Here is an 18,945-nt window from a genome sequence, read left to right as displayed (position 1 = left end):
GGTACAGGATAGATTAAGAAGAGGTGCTGAATGATAAGATTAGAAAGACATCTCCATTCGTTTGCTCATTTTTGACTCATTCATTCAATATATACGTATGACACGTCCATCATTAGTCATCAGAGAGCCAGAGACTCTTCCAATGCCTTAAATTGGAAATTCTGACTTTTTGTGTAACAGAAAGCTATTTGTTTTTGTTAATATAAAATAATTCTAAATATATTCAGAGTTGGAGAAAGAAACATGATTCCTTGAGTGGGGGAGGGACCCATGTTACTTTCAACACATTTGCCCTTAACTAAGTGTTTTATAGTCTGTCACAATAATGGCCAAATACTTTCTGGTAAATTACTGCTTTCCCCCCAAAAGATGAAAACACAGATTTGTCTTACAATTGTTATTGAGTACTGTGGCATTCTTTATTTCTGAACTGCACAGAACCAGAACACGGTCCTGCTGATGCTATTAGGGTACTACTATAAAATATTTGGGAGGAGTTCTTCCTTACGATGGGGTAGGGATAGAGAAAGCACCATGAAAGTAAATCTTGGGTGGTTCGTCAAAATGTTTATATACTGTCTTATAGAAAAAGCAACCTTCCTGCAAGGCATTTTTTAGTAATAAGATAGACCCAGATCTCGGGTGATAGACACTGGGGAGGGTATGTGCTCTGGTAAGCGCTGTGAATTGTGCAAGACTGTTGAATCTCAGATCTGTACCTCTGAAACAAATAATGCAATGTATGTTAAGAAAAAAAAAAAAAAGAAGAAGAAGGTAGCGGGAGGGGAAGAATGAAGCGGGGGAAATCGGAGGGGTAGACGAACCATGAGAGACGATGGACTCTGAGAAACCAACTGAGGGTTCTAGAGGGGAGGGGGGTGGGGGGATGGGTTAGCCTGGTGGTGGGTATTGAGGAGGGCACGTTCTGCATGGAGCACTGGGTGTTAGGCACAAACAATGAATCATGGACCACTACATCTAAAACTAATGATGTAATGTATGGGGATTAACATAAGAATAAAAAAATTAAAAAAAAAAAAAAGATAGACCCAGATCTCTTTTCACTTCATTCCTTGAGAGTCACAATGCCCCAAAGCGAGTGTGGCAACCTTTCCCTGCAAAGCCCTAGACAGTAAATAATTTAGTCTCCATGGGCCATGTGGTCTTTGTTGCAACTAATGTGTTTTGCTTTGCAGCACAAAAACAGCCATAGGAAATAGGTAAATGAACGGGCAAGATCTCTTTCAGTAATGCTTTATCCATTAAGACACGTAGTGACAAGATTTGGCCTCAAGATCACTCTGCATGGACCCCTCCTTTGAAATTATGAGTGCATTGCTTTATGTCTCTCCAATCGTAAGAGATTTTAAAGCAATCAAAATCCAAGTTTTATGAGCTATCTGATGAGGAGATTCAATAAGTATCCCTCAGAGATGCACATATGTCTCATCTCTCTAGTGGAATTGTGTGTTTCTGTAAGGTCCAGATGACATACTCATGATCTTTGTGTGCTTTCCAGCGACAGGACCCCAGTTCCTTCAGACAAGGTTAGGGTGGTAGGAGCGGTCGTATCCTCCACTGAGACTTCTTCAGGACAAAGTCACCTGTTCCCTCATCTTCTGAGTGTTCTGTTGACAGATATCAGTTGAGTCTCTCTTCTGAATTACCCTCAGCTAAAGAGAACTCCTGTCCCATGGCTGTGCCTCACTCCATGGGCAGCTTGGGTTCAGTAGATGGTCCTGGCGTGGGTGTAAGCATTGACCCACCACCTCATTTCATGGGTGGATTATCTTGAGGGGTCATCCCTGTCCCAAAGTTCTCTCCACCAAATCAGCTGAGGCTTTTCATGAAAGTGTTTTGCATCAGCTCTTCCCTCTGCAGGTCTTGTGTCCTTCATCTATAGGACAGGACCTGAAGTAAGGGGAGATCTCAGTATGCACTGTGGTGGGACGGGAAATTCCTCCTTCCTAAAGGAGGAAGGCAGGGGCAGGAAGTGACCTAATGGAAGGAGGGTCTAGGTGATGATATGAAGGAAGGACAGATGTGACAGCAAGTGACATAAAGGGGGACAGGAAGTGACAGGAGGAGAGAGAGAGTGGCCATGCATTGACATAGGAGGAAGGGTGAGGGGCATGGAGGAAGGGATGGGTTCAGGGAGCAAAGTTAAGATAGGGTTTGTTTTAGGGTGAATGATAATGTTGTAAAGGGATCCACTTCGGACGATTACAAAACGTTTTGTTGGAAAGGTGTGTATTTATTTCTTTAGGTTTAAAGGTCAAAAATTATATTCACATGTGTGTATGTATAACACGTTTGACCATGAGAGTTAATGTCCCTTGACCATTATTATTAGAAGTTGCAAAGGAAGTCAGCAGGGATTTGCTACAATTTTAAGAGTAAATCATGAGGCGTAGTTAATTACATACTTGCATAAAAAAATGTCCATTGTTGTAAGAAGGTAGCAGTTATCTGCTGTAGCCCTGTACCCGCTTGTGATACTTGTACCATGAATTTGATATGCCATGCAGAAATTCAGAAATGCACCAAACGTCACTTCTGGCACATGAAATTCCCAGCTGTGTTTGTTGGCCTTTATTTTTCTTTTGTGTGTCTGTGTGTGTGTGTGTGTGTGTGTGTGTGTGTGTTTAATTTGGCAATGAGTGTCCTTCCTTGACCATGTAAACCATGACAGTAAATATTTAATAAACATCTGTTCATTGATTAAACAGAAATTCAGTCATGATCCAGACTCTAGCATTTAATTCAAGACACATCTTTAAATTTCCAATTGTGCCAATGGCCATTTTTACAACTCCTGCCAGAATGTGGTAAGGAATACTTAAAATTGATTTCTAGAGGTTCACTGCTCTTTTGAGAAATTGTGTTTCCGAACGTTCAGGCATAACATATATTAATTTTTAATCAGTTGAGTACAATCTTTGCTATTTGGAAACGGGATTGTTTCCAAAGACTAAGTGCCCTTTTCCAATTGAAAGAGTTCCTAGAAAAGCTGAAAGTGTTGGTCTTGCAATAACCAGAAGCCACGTTACTTGCTTTAGACAGCAATCCTTTAGAAAGCAAGAATTGTGCGTAACTTGATTTTAAAAGTAACCATATATTTAATCTGCGAGCTTAATCCCCGAATTTCATCAGTGACTCTCCTGTGATTGACATTCGTGCTGTGGTAGCAGAATGTCTCCCTATCCCCCCTGTAACTGCTCACACTCTGTCTTACACTAATGGGTCTGTTTTCATGCCTGGAGGAGATTTGAAAAGTGAGGTCATTTAAGAATTTCAGTGTATGGCTCCATCCTATCTAAATTTAGTGGTTTACCAAGGCTTCTCCATGTCTCTCGGGATCTATGACAGGCTTCTCTCCGTGGGCAGTTCCATAAAAATAGCACTTTGGCTGATAACAGAAAAAATCGCACAGCAACAATACTTTTCAGCTAATCCAGAGAGGCAATGCAGGGGCAATTTGCAAAGCTCGCAACTGGCAAGGATGTGTGTGCAGTTGCGTTGTTCTAAAGGCTCAAAACCCAGACCTATTGCAATTGTAAGTCATTCATTTTAGGTCAATCACTTTTAGCCTCTTTAATTTTTTAGGCATCATTTTAGCTCCCATAATAAAACTGTCACGTGTGAATTTTTCTGGTACTTATTTGAAGGGTTTTTTTTTTTTTCCCCTCTATATTTGCTGTCAGCCTCTGGTTTTCTATGTTATGATTTCTGCACATCGGGCCATTGTTACCTGGTTTGTTTGTTTGTTTTTCCCCCTCTATATTTGCTGTCAAGCCTCTGGTTTTCTATGTTATGATTTCTGCACATCGGGCCATTGTTACCTGCTCTGTTTTTTTAAGTTACCTTTTCTCTGTTTGCCTTAAATTACCCTCTTCCTAGTTACAAGGGAAAGGGCATTGTGGTAACCTGGGATTTGGTGAACAAGTCCATGTTCATCCCAGGTCTTTTCTTTTATGAGTTTTATAAACTTCAGTGCTATCCCCTGTCAGCTTCGGTCTTTGCAGATCGAATCCTGCTAATCTTTTAAGGCTGTCTGCACAGAGTAGCAGTTCTGGACTTTCAGTCATCCTGTGTTCCCTTTTCTGGACTTTCCCTACTCTCTTATGACTTTATTGAAATGCAGTGACCTGAACAGTGTGCATTATTCTTACTGCAGTGTGTTTTTTTAAAAATTTAACTATTATTATTATTATTATTGTTTAATTCATGGTGTCCAAGATTTCCCTAAGAGGAACAGGGGCATCTATATCATAGGCAGCAAAAAGGGAGAAAATATGGGGGATATTTATGGAAGATTTTTAAGAGTCAGGCTCAGAGGTGACACCCATCCCTTCTGCTCACACACCGTTGGCTAGAATGTTGTCAAACATTCAGCACTTAAACATTTATTTATGTTTCCTACAAACTTTGTGGGGAAGTTTCTCAGGACAATTAATATTTCACCAGTGTTTTACTAAGTTCCTGTATGTGTACCTGCTGAAAATGTAGGAAGGGTGTTGACCTTTCAAACATCATAGCAAGCATATCCTATGGATGGGATCCGAGGGGGACTAGAGGATTCACACAAGTGTAGACTTTGCCTTCCTAAGGAGTAGATCTGAAACTCCATGTATATCTTCTTTGTGTCGGCTGGCATTATATGAAATACAGTGAGAAGAAGAGAAGAACCTTTGTTCATCTGGATAGCCCTCCGTGGTCGCCCATATTTTCTGGATTCGTAACCAATAAAACAAATGAATAAGACTCTGATCCAATGAAGTTGTCTTCTTGCTTAGAAGTCCAGTGACCTGAGTGAGCAGGCTTGGGTGGAAGGGAGTCCTGTGTTCCCAACAAACATTTAGGGGGTCTACCTTCAATTCACAGGGTCCAGGGGTTTCCTGAAGGGTCATAACTATATCCCACACAGCAGAAAGGGGGCAACCATGGAGGAAATTCACTGGAGATTTTTAGGAGCCAGGCTCGGATGGGGGAAACATCACTTCTGCTCATGAACCATTGGCTAGAACATCATCAAGCAGCGGCTTTAACTGAAAGAGAACCCGAAGAACATGTTGTTTGACCCAGTGCCAAAGACGAAGAAACTGATTGGGTGAATAGCTGACAGTCCTCATAACACCTTCATTGTCCCGCTTTGATTTTTGCCTTTTTACTCATGCAGCCTCTATTTCAAATGAGTAGAAAGCTCCACTTTGGGAGGAACTTTCACATTTCAAGGGTGATACTGCTAAAGTTTGGTGCTTAAAGAAACACAGAAGGACGTGAGAGTAAACACCACATCTCCCTCATGCCCAACATCAGAAGGTTACATTTGTCAAGCAGATCGTGATGAAGGCCAGAAATTCAAAAGCATCACAACTTGAGATACAAAGCTTCGGGAGAGGTGAAGGCAAAGTGGAGTCCCAAGAGCAGGAGACTGGGAAGGATCCCACATTCCCCTGACTTTACGGACGGTGAAGGTTTTTAATATGGCAAAAGTGACAAAGCTAGTCAAGAGTTTAGAGAATCCATAGAAAGTCCCATTCTGGTTCCAATTCTGTTTTATTTCTTTAAATTGTATTACAACTTAAATTTTCTCTGAGTGTTACGATATACACATAAGTCTGTGTTGTAAAATCACTCTTTATATACCTTAGTGACTCCCGCCCTTGTTTTCAAGTATTCTCACAAAGCAGATAGACACCAGTTGGTCTACTTAGATTTCTAGTTCCTGATTTCTACCTCTGGCTGAACAGCTTGACCTTGAGATACCACGGGCTCCCCAATATTTTCCTTTGGAATAAGCACAAATGGTAATATTTTAAGTACCATTAATATATGCCCAGTGTGATCCCAAAGGCTTTACCTGGATTAATTGAAAACCTTAAAAATATCCATGAACTATTATTATTATTCCTATTTTACAGGAATAACAGTGGAATAATTTTAAAATATTATTATTCCTATTTTATAGAAACAAAACTAAGGGTTAGAAGTTAAATAACTTTGTCTAGGTCATACAGGCAGCAAGGGTTGAAGCTGGAACCACAGACCCAAGCCCTATTTTTACTAATTTATTTAAGTTGTGAAAAAATCCTGTAAGTCATTTGCAGCACAGCATCTGGGTAGGTCTTTCCAACAGTGTGGACCTGATCCTTCTTAATCCCCATTACAGGCTTACCTTTGAACAACTTTATTATCCATTCTTCCTATATTTCATTTTATTTAAGAAATGTCTTAAAACACCTTTGTTGTAGTATAAATTATATACATAAAACTACACATATTTAATATGTAGAATTTGATAAATTTGGGTATATGCATACGCCATGATACCGTCACCACAGTCAAGGTAATAGACGTATCCTTCCCCTCCGAATGTCTCCTTGTGCTTCCTTGTTTTGTTTTTGGTTTTGTTTGTTCATTGTCCTAAGAGCACTTAACATGACATTTTCCCTCTTCACAAATGGTAAGTGTACAGAACTGAACTGTTCACTCTAGACATTGTGTTGTATAAGAGATCTCTAGGATTTATTCATTCCCCTTGCATAACTGAAACTTCATGCCCATTGAATAACAACCCCCCATTTCCACCTTCCCTCAGTTCCCGGCAGCCATCATTCTATTCTGATTCTATGAGTTTAGCTATTTTAGATTCTTCATATAAGTGGAATTACGCAGTTTTCATCCTTTTGTGTCTGCCTTATTTCTTTTCCTATAATGTCTGTCAGGTTCAGCCATGTTCCTGCAAATGGCGGGACATCCTTCTTTTTAAAGACTGAATAATATTCCATTGTATGACTATACCACATAATCCCTGGTTTGAAACAGGCAGTTATATTGACCTGTGTTATCAGTGAGGATCTGTGGATCTGGTAAAAATGTTCAAGAACCACACGCCTCAAGTACGTGTACAGTCAACTTCATTAACATCCTATGTGTCATTTCATTAATGATTGATATTTTGTTCTCTGTCGTTTTTTTTAAATCCAAATTTTTGTTCTTTCTTCATATTTTCTTATTCCCTGCTTTTTACTTAATTGCTCAAGTTTTGTCTTTTTTTCCACGATTGTTTGAAAACAATACCAACGAAAACATACTTGGACATATCGTTCTAAATTAACATCACTGCCCTCTGACCCTTAGTAATTATTTAGCACAATTTTTAGCTTTTAGCATCATTTAACTTCCCTCTGTAGATATGGGTAAAATGAATTGACTTCTGTTTTTTTAAGATCAAGACTATTGTAACTTTATCAGTTACAAAATAGTATTTTATATACTATAACATTTGTTACATTATTTTGCTTTTTATAGATTTAGTCGTGAATCTTGTATTATACTTAATCACCATGATAACTATTTAGACACCAGCCAAGAGTTTCACTGTTTCATTGCTTATCGACAGTTTGATTATATACAGAACTTCTCTTAATGTGGTTCTGTTAGTATGATTCTTTTGTCTGCTTAATGGAGTTCTGGAAGATTTTTTTTTAAGGAATAGCATGCTTTTGATATACTTTTGAAGTCATCACATGGCAGAATATTTTTTCCTTGGCTGTCCGTAGAGTCTGTGAGTTACAATTCTAAATTCCCAAGACTCTCTTTGCTTGGAGCTTGTACTTTGGAAGAGAATTCTGGAGTTCACTTGATATTTTCTTTGGGATTATCAGATTTCTTAAAGAGGTGAGGAGTTTTGAATGTAAGCACTTTCTTAGGATTTATTCAGTCTCAGGTTTCTTTCATTAATTCAGAGTCCCCTCTGATGTGGACGTGACAGGGTTTTGTAGTGTGACACTGTATTGTAATGACTTTCACCGCTATGTCCAGCTTCCTTCCTCTTTATCTATCTCTGGACCAAAATCTGTGAAAGCAATTCGATTCAACAGGCTTCCCCACAGACAGGAGTGTCCATGGGACATGGGAATGGCTGGCAAAACAGGACCTTCTATTGCTGGCACTTTTTTCCTTTACCTTTTCTTCCTGCTTGGAGATTTGCTGCAACATCCGCGGGCTCAGCAGCCATTTGCTGACTAGGCACAGAACCTCTAGGTTGAACTAAACCTAGAAGGAAACTTGAGTAATGAGTACATTTCTCAAGTTGTTCCCGCAATGCTTACAGTTTCCCGAGATAAATCCACCCATAACTATGTAAGTTACCCTAGCAGAGATTTCTGTAACCTGCAGCCAGACAAAATCCTCACGGACACGCAATTTGTTTTCCCTCTGTATTTGTAGTTAGGATCAAATACTAGTTCTCTGTGCACTGTTATGGCTAGGGGAACAGTGGAATTCAGCTCTGCACATTTAAAGACAATGTTCAAAGATCCTGATAGAATATTATCATTGCAATTTGTAAGAACCCACCCATAAAGATCTTTTGTAACACATCTGATCACATGTTCGTGCAGCACTATGCTTATCTATGAGGCTTTTCTTTCTAATTAAGTTCTCATTCAAATGACCAAAAGATTGTATCTCTTTTCCAAAATGGGCAAGGATCTGGCCAAGAAATTCAGAGAAAGTAAAGCACCAATGGCTAGTACATATGGAAAATAGTCAGTTCTACTCAAGATGGAGGAAATGAGAAAAATAAAAGATGCTATTTATACCTGATACACGGGCAAAGATCAAAAAATTGGATAATAATCAGTGTTGATGATGGGGCAGGTAAAGATTGAATTGGGCTAGAAGACTCTCCTTATTGAGCTCTCCCTGTTCCAAGGGTCATTCTCCAGGCCATGTCATGGCTGAGGGCAAGAACTGAGTTCACTAGACACCTGGGAATCCATCAAAAAGTCAAGTGTGAGTTGTTGGTTTTGCTCGTTATCAACAAAACCACTTATAGCTTAACACAGTGTATGCTTATGTGATCATTATTAAAAGCGAGTAAATGGAAACTGTGATTTGTTGTTCATGTTATTAAAAATAATAGCTGTTAGCAAGGTGTTAAAATTAGTATCGAACACAACAACTGTTCAGCTCATTTTTGAGAATGATTTTTATATATCGCATACGAAGTGCCTCCATTCAGCAATAAACAAAATTCTGTAGAATGTAAGCATTAAAGCTCTGTGACAGATGGTCACTCCTCATTTCCTGATGCATTTTGTAATGGAAATTTAACAGAGAAAACGCTAATAATAATGCTGTTACTAAAGTGCCTTTTCCCTAGGCGCTTCAAACACTTGACAAACATTACATAATTAATGCTTAAGTATTATGCAAACATCCACAGGAAGTGGGAAAGAAGGAGCCTCATTCTGTGTTTGCAGTCAACACACATCTTCACATGCAGACGCATTGTGCCTAAAGAAAACAGGTAAAGAAGTGATTTCCGGTTGTTTCTGAACCTCAGCATCATCCCCAGGTAATTCCAATGTGCATGATGTGCCAGTCCTCATGCTCCAATACTCCACCATAACTGATAAAGTCTATGACATAACTTGGTGCTTTTTCCATTCAAGATCCCAACTAGCCTGCAGAGTCCTACTTCAGACAGTAAATGGTTTGGGTTTCCAAACCATTACAAAGTTTCCAAACCATGAAATTCAAGAGTTATGATAGTCTTGCAAGTCAAGAGTTATGACTTATATTATCACTTTTGTGGGTTTTTTTTAGTGTTGACTGTAGCTCGAATGTTGGCTTTGAATGGATAATGCAGACCAAATTGGCCAAAGGCAGGACCCAGGAGTACATAGGATCTGATTCATCCTGGATTGTAAGAGAAGCATGGCTCCCCACCATGGGTTCCTCTCATTAAAAACTCTGAAGTGAGCCTTCAGAATATTGACTTGTGGTTTTAGGAGTATCCCTTTATGTAAAGATTAAGAGATAAAGAAAAAGATGTTTATTAACTGGAAAAGTAATTTTTGTCCGGTAAACCCTTCAATGGTTCTCATGAATGTGGAAGACTGGAATGAAGCTATAGGAACCTGAAACTTTTCCAATAAATCAATATATAATTGATGCTGCCATGACTTCAGGAAATTAATGGATGGAGCAACTTTATTTCTAAGTCTTGCTTTTGGAAGCACTATCGAGACAGCTCATTCAACCATCAGGCCAGGACAACATTTTGCCTGAACAACATAACATCTACACAAGAAACCCTAAAGAGAGTCAAACCAGTGTTTCATAGCAAAAGGTAACTTGGAGCCGAAGTCCTTGACTAGGTTCCACCTCTGTAACAGCAATTTAAAAATTCTCTTTATTTCATCTTGTGCACAGTTTTCTGGAAGCTGGTTGGAATGGCTGCATGGTCCCTTATATCATTCTGCACTGGACCCAGTGATGGGTGCTGCTCAAAAGAATGACCGTATCTGCATCACAAGTCCAAGCGTGCATCTCCCCAGTATCTGATAGTGTTGTTCTTTGATAGTGCTGCACTTTTGTAGCCTAGTTATTCTACACAATTAATGTTTTCCTGAAAGACAGGATGTAATGAAACTCCTGTTTGCTGATACGGGAGCCTGTTTGTAGAGTTCTAGTAAATTATATCAAGTGGTACTAAGAAAATATATAATCCAGATCATTACCAGTTTAGTGAAACTCCTAAGGTTAGTTTTTAGCGGTTAGGAAGGTCATTGTGGCCTCAGTGTAACCACGTTTTCTCGACATGGGCACCAATGACAGTGGGGGCTGGGTAAATCTTTGTCGGGGGGTGCTTTGTGCATCGTGGGTTGTCTAGGAGATCCCCTGGCCTCTACATACTGGATGCCTGCAGCACTCCTGTCCCCAGGGTAGAAAACAAAGAACATCTCCATATATTGCCAACGGACTCCCACAAAGTGGGGTGTGTGTGTGTGTGTGTGTGTGTGTGTGTGTGTGTGTGCGCGCGCGTGAGTGCACGCAGCTGCAGAATTACTGCACTTGAGCATCACTAATGACGTAAATCCCACAACTGGTGTAACTGATTCGCCACAGCACCAACTATTGATGTCCTTGAAATCAAATGCAGTCGTAGGAATTCTTGTCATGAATATGGACCCCAAGTCACTCTCCTTCACTACATTTCTATAAACACCCTCCAGCATTGTTTAAATGTTTTAACAAAGTCGTGTCTTGTGGTTTTCTTCCTTCATGCCCCAGTCTTCCTGTCTGGGTTCTTTCTGTCCTCTGTTCAGACCAGTATGCTGTTGATTCTCCTGGCTCGTCCTCCATGCCCTTGAGCAAGGAAAATGTTATTTTTAGAGCAAGATTTAAGTGGAATTTCGAAAAAACAATATACAATAATTGAAGTGTGTTTGGCACCAATTCATTGGTGTGATAAAAATGAAATTGAAGATATATTTTATTTAAAGACAATTCAGTGTTACAGCTCTTTGGGGATTTTGCATGGCTGTGTTATAATGGGATTAGAGATACAGTGCTGTGTAGTTACTACCAGCATACTTATTTAACTTTGTCCAACCCCCGAGTGCTCTGCAGGTTCAAAGCTTCACTGATGTCCTAGCACCTTAAGGACCCCCAACTCAGAACTCCAACTCCTTAGGCAACATTAATTAACAGGAGAGTTCCAGGATGTGGGGAGAGCTGCGTTCATAATTCCTTCCCTGCCATCCATTGTCTTGATGACCTTGGACCAGATCATTTCACTTCTCCAAAGCACAGTGTCTGCATTTGAAAAGGGAGTTGATGAGGTCCATTCTCCAGGTTTTTATGAGGAATGATAAAGGATTTCTGCAAGGTGGCTGTGTTTGTCACACACATGAAGGGCTTGATAAATGCTACTTGTCTTTCTGTACACCAGCATGCAGGCTCACTGACTTGTTGTAGGAGAGAAATTCGAGAGAGCATTACCTTGTGTCCTAGACTTGCATGAAACCACGGGCATTTAGAGCTCAGATGGCCATGCAGGCATTCAGGAGTGATTGATGCCTGTGTCTGAAGGGCAGCTTGATTTCACCTGAAAAAGCTGGTCGCACAAGCCATGCAAAGGATCTGCAGTTTCCTAACAGAGAAATGTGAGCTAATGGAAAGCAGATATTGGTCTCTGCCTACAGTTCCGACCAGAGCTCCTAAACCCTTCACAATTCCCTGGGTGACAAGAACGTCTTGCGTTACAGTGAGGTGACTTAATGGGCTCATGGTTGGGGGCTGGCCACCACGCCAGCCCCCAAAGACCAAGCCACAGTTAGAAGCTTGGAAATTTCTGCATCAAACCCCAACCGCCAGGAAGGGGAGAAGGGCTGGCGATGGAATTAAGATTGATCATGATGAAGCTACCATACAAATCCCTGAAGTACAGGGGGGCTTGTAGCCTGGTAAATACTTGGAGGTGCCAGGAGCATGGTGCCCAGAGGTGGCTCCGAAGCTCCTCACTCTTTCCATATTACCTCACCCTGTGCATCTGTTCCATGCTTATATGCTCTCTATCCTATATCATATCCTTTCCTATGAATTCGTCAAGCAGTGCATACAACTGTTTTCCTGACCTCCGTGAGCCAGTCTAGCAAATCAGTCAAGTCCACGGACGGAGACCTCCGATCTGTCGCCAGTGAGTCGAGCAGAGGTGACAATGTGGGCTTGTGAGTGGTGTCCGAAAGGGCAGGGGCCAGGCTCGTGGGACTGAGCCCTTCACCTGTGGGATCCGATGCCGCCTCCAGGCAGACGGTGTCAGAACTGAGTTGAATTTTAGGTGTCCGGCGGGTGTCACAGACTTGCTTGGAGTGGGAAGCCCCCTTCCACATCTCAGAAGTGCTGTGAGCAAGGTAGCAGCGTGAGGGCAGAGGAGAAGTACCAGGACTTGTAGCTTTTCTAAACAGGGAAGGTGATGAACATGAAACTCTGTAGAGAAGTAGATTAATGGTCCTTAAAGATGACATATTTCATGGTTCCTGATCTAGGGCCATTTCTCCCTCTTTGTTTTTTAACAGCTTTATTGAGGTGTAATTTATATGCCGTAGAACTCGCATATTTAACGGTTTTTAATAATTTATGGAGTTGTGCGACCATCACCACAATCCAGGTGGAGAAAATTTCCATCCACCCAAAGAAAGATCACTTGAGCCCATGTGTATTTGATCCCTGCTTCAACCCCTAGCCCCCAGCCATCACTAACCTACTTTCTGTGTCCTCACAGTCACCTATTCTGGGCTTTTTTCTTTTTCTTTTTTTTTTTAAATTTATTTATTTATTCGACAGAGAAAGAGACAGCATGAGGCAGGGAGGGGAAGAGAGAGAGGCAAAGAGAAACTTTAGCAGTCTCTGCACTCAACATGGAGCCCAGTGTGGGGCTTGATCTCATGACCCTGAGATCACAACCTGAGCTGGAACCAAGAGTCACACACTTACTGATTGCGCCACCCAGGTACCCCACCTATTCTGGGCTTTTAAAGATTTTTATTTATTTATTTAACAGATAGAGAGCACAAGTAGGCAGAGCGGCAGACAGAGGGAGAAGGAGAAGCAGGCTCCCCGCCGAGCAGGGAGCCCGATGCGGGGCTCGATCCCAGGACCCTGGGATCATGACCCGAGCTGAAGGCAGCCGCTTAACCGACTGAGCCACCCAGGCGCCCCCTATTCTGGGCTTTTAATGTACATGGAATGATTTTTGACATAGTAGATTTTGCCTGGCTTTTTTCACTTAGCAACACGTTTTTGAGGTTAATCTGTGTTGCTAAGTTGCATTGCTTTACTGTTGTATTCTTTTTTACTCATGTGGTAATTTTAGGCCAGTTACAATGAAATAATATTTGAAGGGCTATATGAAGGTCCATATTGAAGGTCACAGGAAGGAGGCATTGGTGGGGCCAATCTCCGGTTACTTTGTTGTTGATAAACTACAACACACGTAAAAAGTCACGGTTCCGGACGTTGCTCAGATCCAGAGCTCAGTAACCATTGTTTTTGTTGTGGTGGTCACCCTATTTTTAAGTAACTATTGTTTTTAAGATGGTTACCACCATGTTCCTTATCCATTTAATGCAACTGGCAAGGGGGCCATCTCTTGCTAGTTATCATTTATAGGAACTTCTATTAATTCTTTTAGGGTAATTTTATGGACATTTGTTTCATCACCGCTGGAGCCTCCAATTGTCTCCTAGCGCCAAGAAGTGTTCAATGAATACTTGCTGAAAAAGAAGGATAGATCAGATGGCAGAATCCAGTAAAAACTTCTTGAATGAATTAATGAAGAGTTCAAATATTAAAGTGCTGCAAAACTATAACCAAGGCATGTGATTCTAATATTTTCAATGCTGTGATCCAGCAATGTACATGTTTCCACTCGACTGTTGTCTCATTTAGTTGGCCAGGATCTTAGGCAAAATTCGGAAGTTGTTGTTTGTAGAGAAGCAGACAAAACTCTGATATGTGGAGGGTTTGTGGAAACTTCAGTAGCATGGATGGTGTTTTAGCTAACGCGACTTTGAGATGGCCCTTCAAACTGTCCATAGCTAGCACTCAGGGGTTTGACCGACCTCTTTGCGGGCTGTGATGCTCATCACCCTTGGAAGTCACCATGCACAGGGAGAGAGGTCACCGTCACAGGCCCGTCGTGCAGGAGAGTGGCAGCCAAGCTGCAGGAGAAATACTGAGACGCTCAGCTCCCAGGGGCAGAAGAACATTTCTATCGACGCCAGCAAGCCTGACAAATACTGGGGCCTGGTTAGCAATCTTGGAAAGAAACACTAATAAAAAGTTTCGCCTTTTGATGTATAGAAGACACATTTAATAGGGAGGGGAGGAAAAATGTTTTCAAAATTCAACACTTTTCAAATTAATTTTGCGTTGTTTCCGTAAAGATGCCTGTGATTTGGTAGGCCCTCGGGTGTGGGTTTAATTTTGTTTGCTTTTGATGTATGATTGCAGAAAGGTGTTATTCCTGAAGAGCCATCAAAATATAATTAAAAAGTCGGCAGAGGTGATGTCTCATCGCTAGCTTTGTTTATTTTTTTAATAAAAAAGAAAACCCCAGTTGGGCTCTGCGTGGAGTACAATGACCATAAACCAAGGGAGAGAATTCAAACAGTTGGAAAATCCCACACAGGGTTTTCCTTGGAATGGGAGGTGACTGTCACAGTGCAGAAGGCACATAGAGATCCCCGCCTAGATGTGTTTCTTCTTCCAAAGATGCTTTTTTTTTTTTTTTTAAAGATTTTATTTATTTATTTGAGATAGAGCACGAGTGGGGTGAGGGGCAGAGGGAGAGGGAGAAGCAGACTCCCTGCTGAGCAAGGAGCCCAATACGAGGTTTGATCCTGGAACCCAGGATCATTACCTGAGCCTAAGGCAGATGGTTAACCAACTAAGCCACCCAGGCGCCCCTCTTCCAAAGATTCTATCTCATTTTCTTTCCTGACCACCTGGAATTCGTTAAAATGGTAACAGTCGGAACTGTGCCTTAGGATTAGGGCAACAACAATTACATTCACTTGTGGATGGGTCTGTCTGCACACTCTTCCTTCTGCCCTTTTCTTACCCACCCCTGTTTCTGTCATGACAACATGGTGACCTTCCTCAGTTCTATCTACTGTCCTCTCCCTCCGGAATCCTGTCTCCACAGACCCCAGTTGCAATTCACTCTTGCCTCTTGGCTCCTGCTTGTACCTTGTAGATTTGTGCATGGAGTTTGGACTTCCATGTTCACTTTCCTACTCTACTTTAATATCTCCAAATATAAAAACAGTGCTATTCATCCTACATCCTTCACCCTAGTAAGTGGTCTGAAATAAGATGCCATCTTAAATTTAACTGAGTTATATCTATTTTTTAAGACTTTATTTATTTGAGAGAGATAGCGGGAGAGCATGAGTGGGGGTCAGGGAGAGGGAGAAGCAGACTCCCCGCCAAGCAGGGAGCCCGACGTAGGACTTGATCCCAGGACCCTGAGATCATAACCTGAGCTGAAGGCAGACGCTTAACCAACTGAACTACCAGGCGCCTGAACTGAGTTATATTTAAATCATGTTTACAATGATAGGTCTTTCAGGAAGTATATGTGTGTATATATTTGCATATAATAATATGCATATATTTATTTTTACATGTAAATTTCATTCATATGAAATAGACTGTGTATTTTGCACTGTTTGTCCGCACTGGAATACTTGCAGTTGCTACACTTGTTTGCTCAGCTTGAGACCGCTTCCCTGGTTCCTGCCTCTTCTCCAAAGAGGAGAGTTATGTTATTGATGGAGGCGTTGCAAGCTTCTTTTTTTGCACATAATCAAGAACATACATTTTGGTTAGCATTGCACATGCACCGAGTTATCCACAGATTCTTGGGCATCAGGCATGCTGATGGTTGCTCTGGGTTGATGCCAGTCAAAATGCGCCTTCCTTGTGGTCGCTAAGTATCATTCCAAAATCCAACCAATGCCATCAATATTAAGGAATCTAGTTGTGTGACTGTGTCATCCATTCTGAACCTTGGCCCCGGAACACACCTGCTGAATCGCTTCTAAAACGTGCTAAACTGATCCCCCCCTCACCTGTGCATTCCTTATTGCTTTAGTGAAGTGGGAGCCCTCTGAATGCTCCCAGGGAACAACATCAGGTGGACGGGGGTCTCTTGTTTTATGGGAGCAATTCATTTTAGCACCCCAACTTCCCTTAGTCTTCGAACCCTCTCTCAGTTCTACACTGAGGTCTGGCAGCTCCCTTGCATGTCCAGAAGGCCATTTCTGGGTCTGCTATTGTAGGTGTCATCATCTCAGCTCTAGACGTCCTTCAGAAACTCAAATCCCATGTCACGTGTGAACGCCACCGTTCCATTGACGTCCCTTCTCTAGCCTTGTATGCTGCTTCTCCACTCCCTGCCTGTCTAGGGATTCACCTCCACACGGAGTCCCGTAGCTGGTGCCAGTGAGGCTGGCGGTGCATGGCCTTTCGCGTATAGGCCGTTTGTTTCTGCAGAGTGGGGCTCGTGCTGCCCAGCTCATCTGTGATGAGATCTGAGGAGAGGACCACAGCAGTGGTTCCTCACCGTGTGGCCTCAGACCAGCAGGAACAAGGTGGGCTGGGAACGTATGGAAGGACACGTTCCTGGGACCCACTCCCGAGCCATCAGTGTGGGGCTCAGCAGCCCATGCTTGAGGCTTTTGGGTGATTCTAATGCAGGTTTGAAAATCACAGCTCTTGGGAGCACAAAGGATGATGAGGTTGTGTCTTGAGGAATATGCACTTCATTTTCAGAGGCACCTGCTCTGTGTGAGCTCACTGCAAAGGAAGAGGTGTTTAGGTTTTGGATGGTGGAATGAGGATGTCAGGAGTGTTCCATGGGATGTGGGGTTTGCGATCCTTCTGTTAGTCACCCAGAATTCTCAGGGACTGCTCATTCCCTACCAAGCCCCGTTTTCACACACGGGGCCGGTCAGGGCTCCACATCCAGTCATTGCGGATGCTCTGCCCCATTACTCTCCATCCTGGTCCTCATTTTCAGCAGAACCTGCCCTGTTGCTGCAGAAGACACGTCTTTCGTAGAGCTTTCCATGGGGCTTCCTGGCTTGCACAGCATCCATGACATGGACCGTTAGCCACTTGTCACTTTCTTCTTCCAAGGCTTCCAATGTTGTTGAAAGCAGCCACCCTACACAACAGTCCTCACATTTATTGTGCTCCTCGTACCAATTCAGGCCAGCGGCGTCTGGATCTCCAAAGTTTTGTCTTCCCCCTGCATCTGATTTCAGTTTTCCACAGGTGAAAGCTTCTGTAATTGTGAGATCACTGCTGTGGCAACCACCAGCAGTATATTTCCCACTCCCTCAAGGAGGTCGCACAGTGTAAATTCTGAATCCTGTCTGTGGGGTCTGCTTTCCAGCCTGAGAAAGTCCCTACTGTCTGTGCCTGGATTCCCTAGAAAGCAGGGCATGCCTACGGCAGAGCTTACACAAAGATGCTTTACTGGGAGTCGCAAGCTCAAGGACATCCAGTAAAAGACAATGCATTGTAGACTGGTCACGGCAAGACAAGAAAACATAGCACAATGCATTGGTGGTGTGGACTTGTCTAAGGAGGAAGAGTGAGATTTTCCAGAGAAGTCCACTGGGGGATGAAAGGGAGATAGAGTTATTGTTCCCTATGAGATCTACCCTACAGAGTATTAATAGTCTTGTGCTGCTAGTCCATGCAGGCAACCCACACCCAGACGTTTGGAACTTCATTATATCACATCTGAGAGAGGGAGATGAGCTAGAGTCTTAGCCACATTAATGGATGCCATAGCTCCTGGTATAGTGGACAAGATGGCAGCCAAGCTGGAGGCCAGCCCTTGTTCCAGCTCTGAAGACCTGAGTCACTGTAGACTGTCGGCACCCGGGTGTCCGCAGTAAGGAAGCATCTGAGGGCACAGAGGCAGCAAATGCCAGGAGAATTAAAGATGTGCATAAATAAGTTCCAGTATAGTGGTTTTGGGTGGACAGCTGTCTACATGTTCTTGAGAACTCTGTCCATTATGAAGCAACCTTATTTTTTTGAGTTTATCATGTTTTTCCTCTTCTATATTTCATGACTGAAAAGCAAAAAAAAAAAAAAGCTTTCTAGGTGAACCTTGTAAACAATTCATGTTAATGTTATGTTGATCTAAAAAGAGAAAAAGAAATGACTAGTGCTAAAAAGCTCTGATCTGGTGCTGTGAATTCTTAGATTTTTTTTGGGGGGGGGCAGTCAAAAACATTCGTTCAGGAGCTCTCTAATTTCTGTGCCCTCTAATAAACCCTAAAGCAATGGGAAAGTTTCCATTTCCCACAACAATCAGTGGCCCATTAATTTTTAATCTCATTTTCTACACATTTCCAAGAGCAGTTGTTTTGCATACCCAAAGTCTTAGTGTTTACCCTACTTCCCCTCTCTCAGAAGTCTAGGCTCTTGTTTTCTTATACCTGGATCATTCCTAAAAGTTAATGAAGGATCAAAGAAATGAAAGGATGGCTGTATAAACAAGTGTAGGAGACCTGTGTGCGGATCTGTCTGATTTTCCTATGTCTACTACCTGACTCCACTTGA

This window comes from Neomonachus schauinslandi, chromosome X (genome assembly GCF_002201575.2).
Source record: "Neomonachus schauinslandi chromosome X, ASM220157v2, whole genome shotgun sequence".
Taxonomy (NCBI): domain Eukaryota; kingdom Metazoa; phylum Chordata; class Mammalia; order Carnivora; family Phocidae; genus Neomonachus; species Neomonachus schauinslandi.
The sequence above is the reverse complement of the archived record's forward strand: the minus strand, read 5'-3'. Positions refer to the sequence as shown.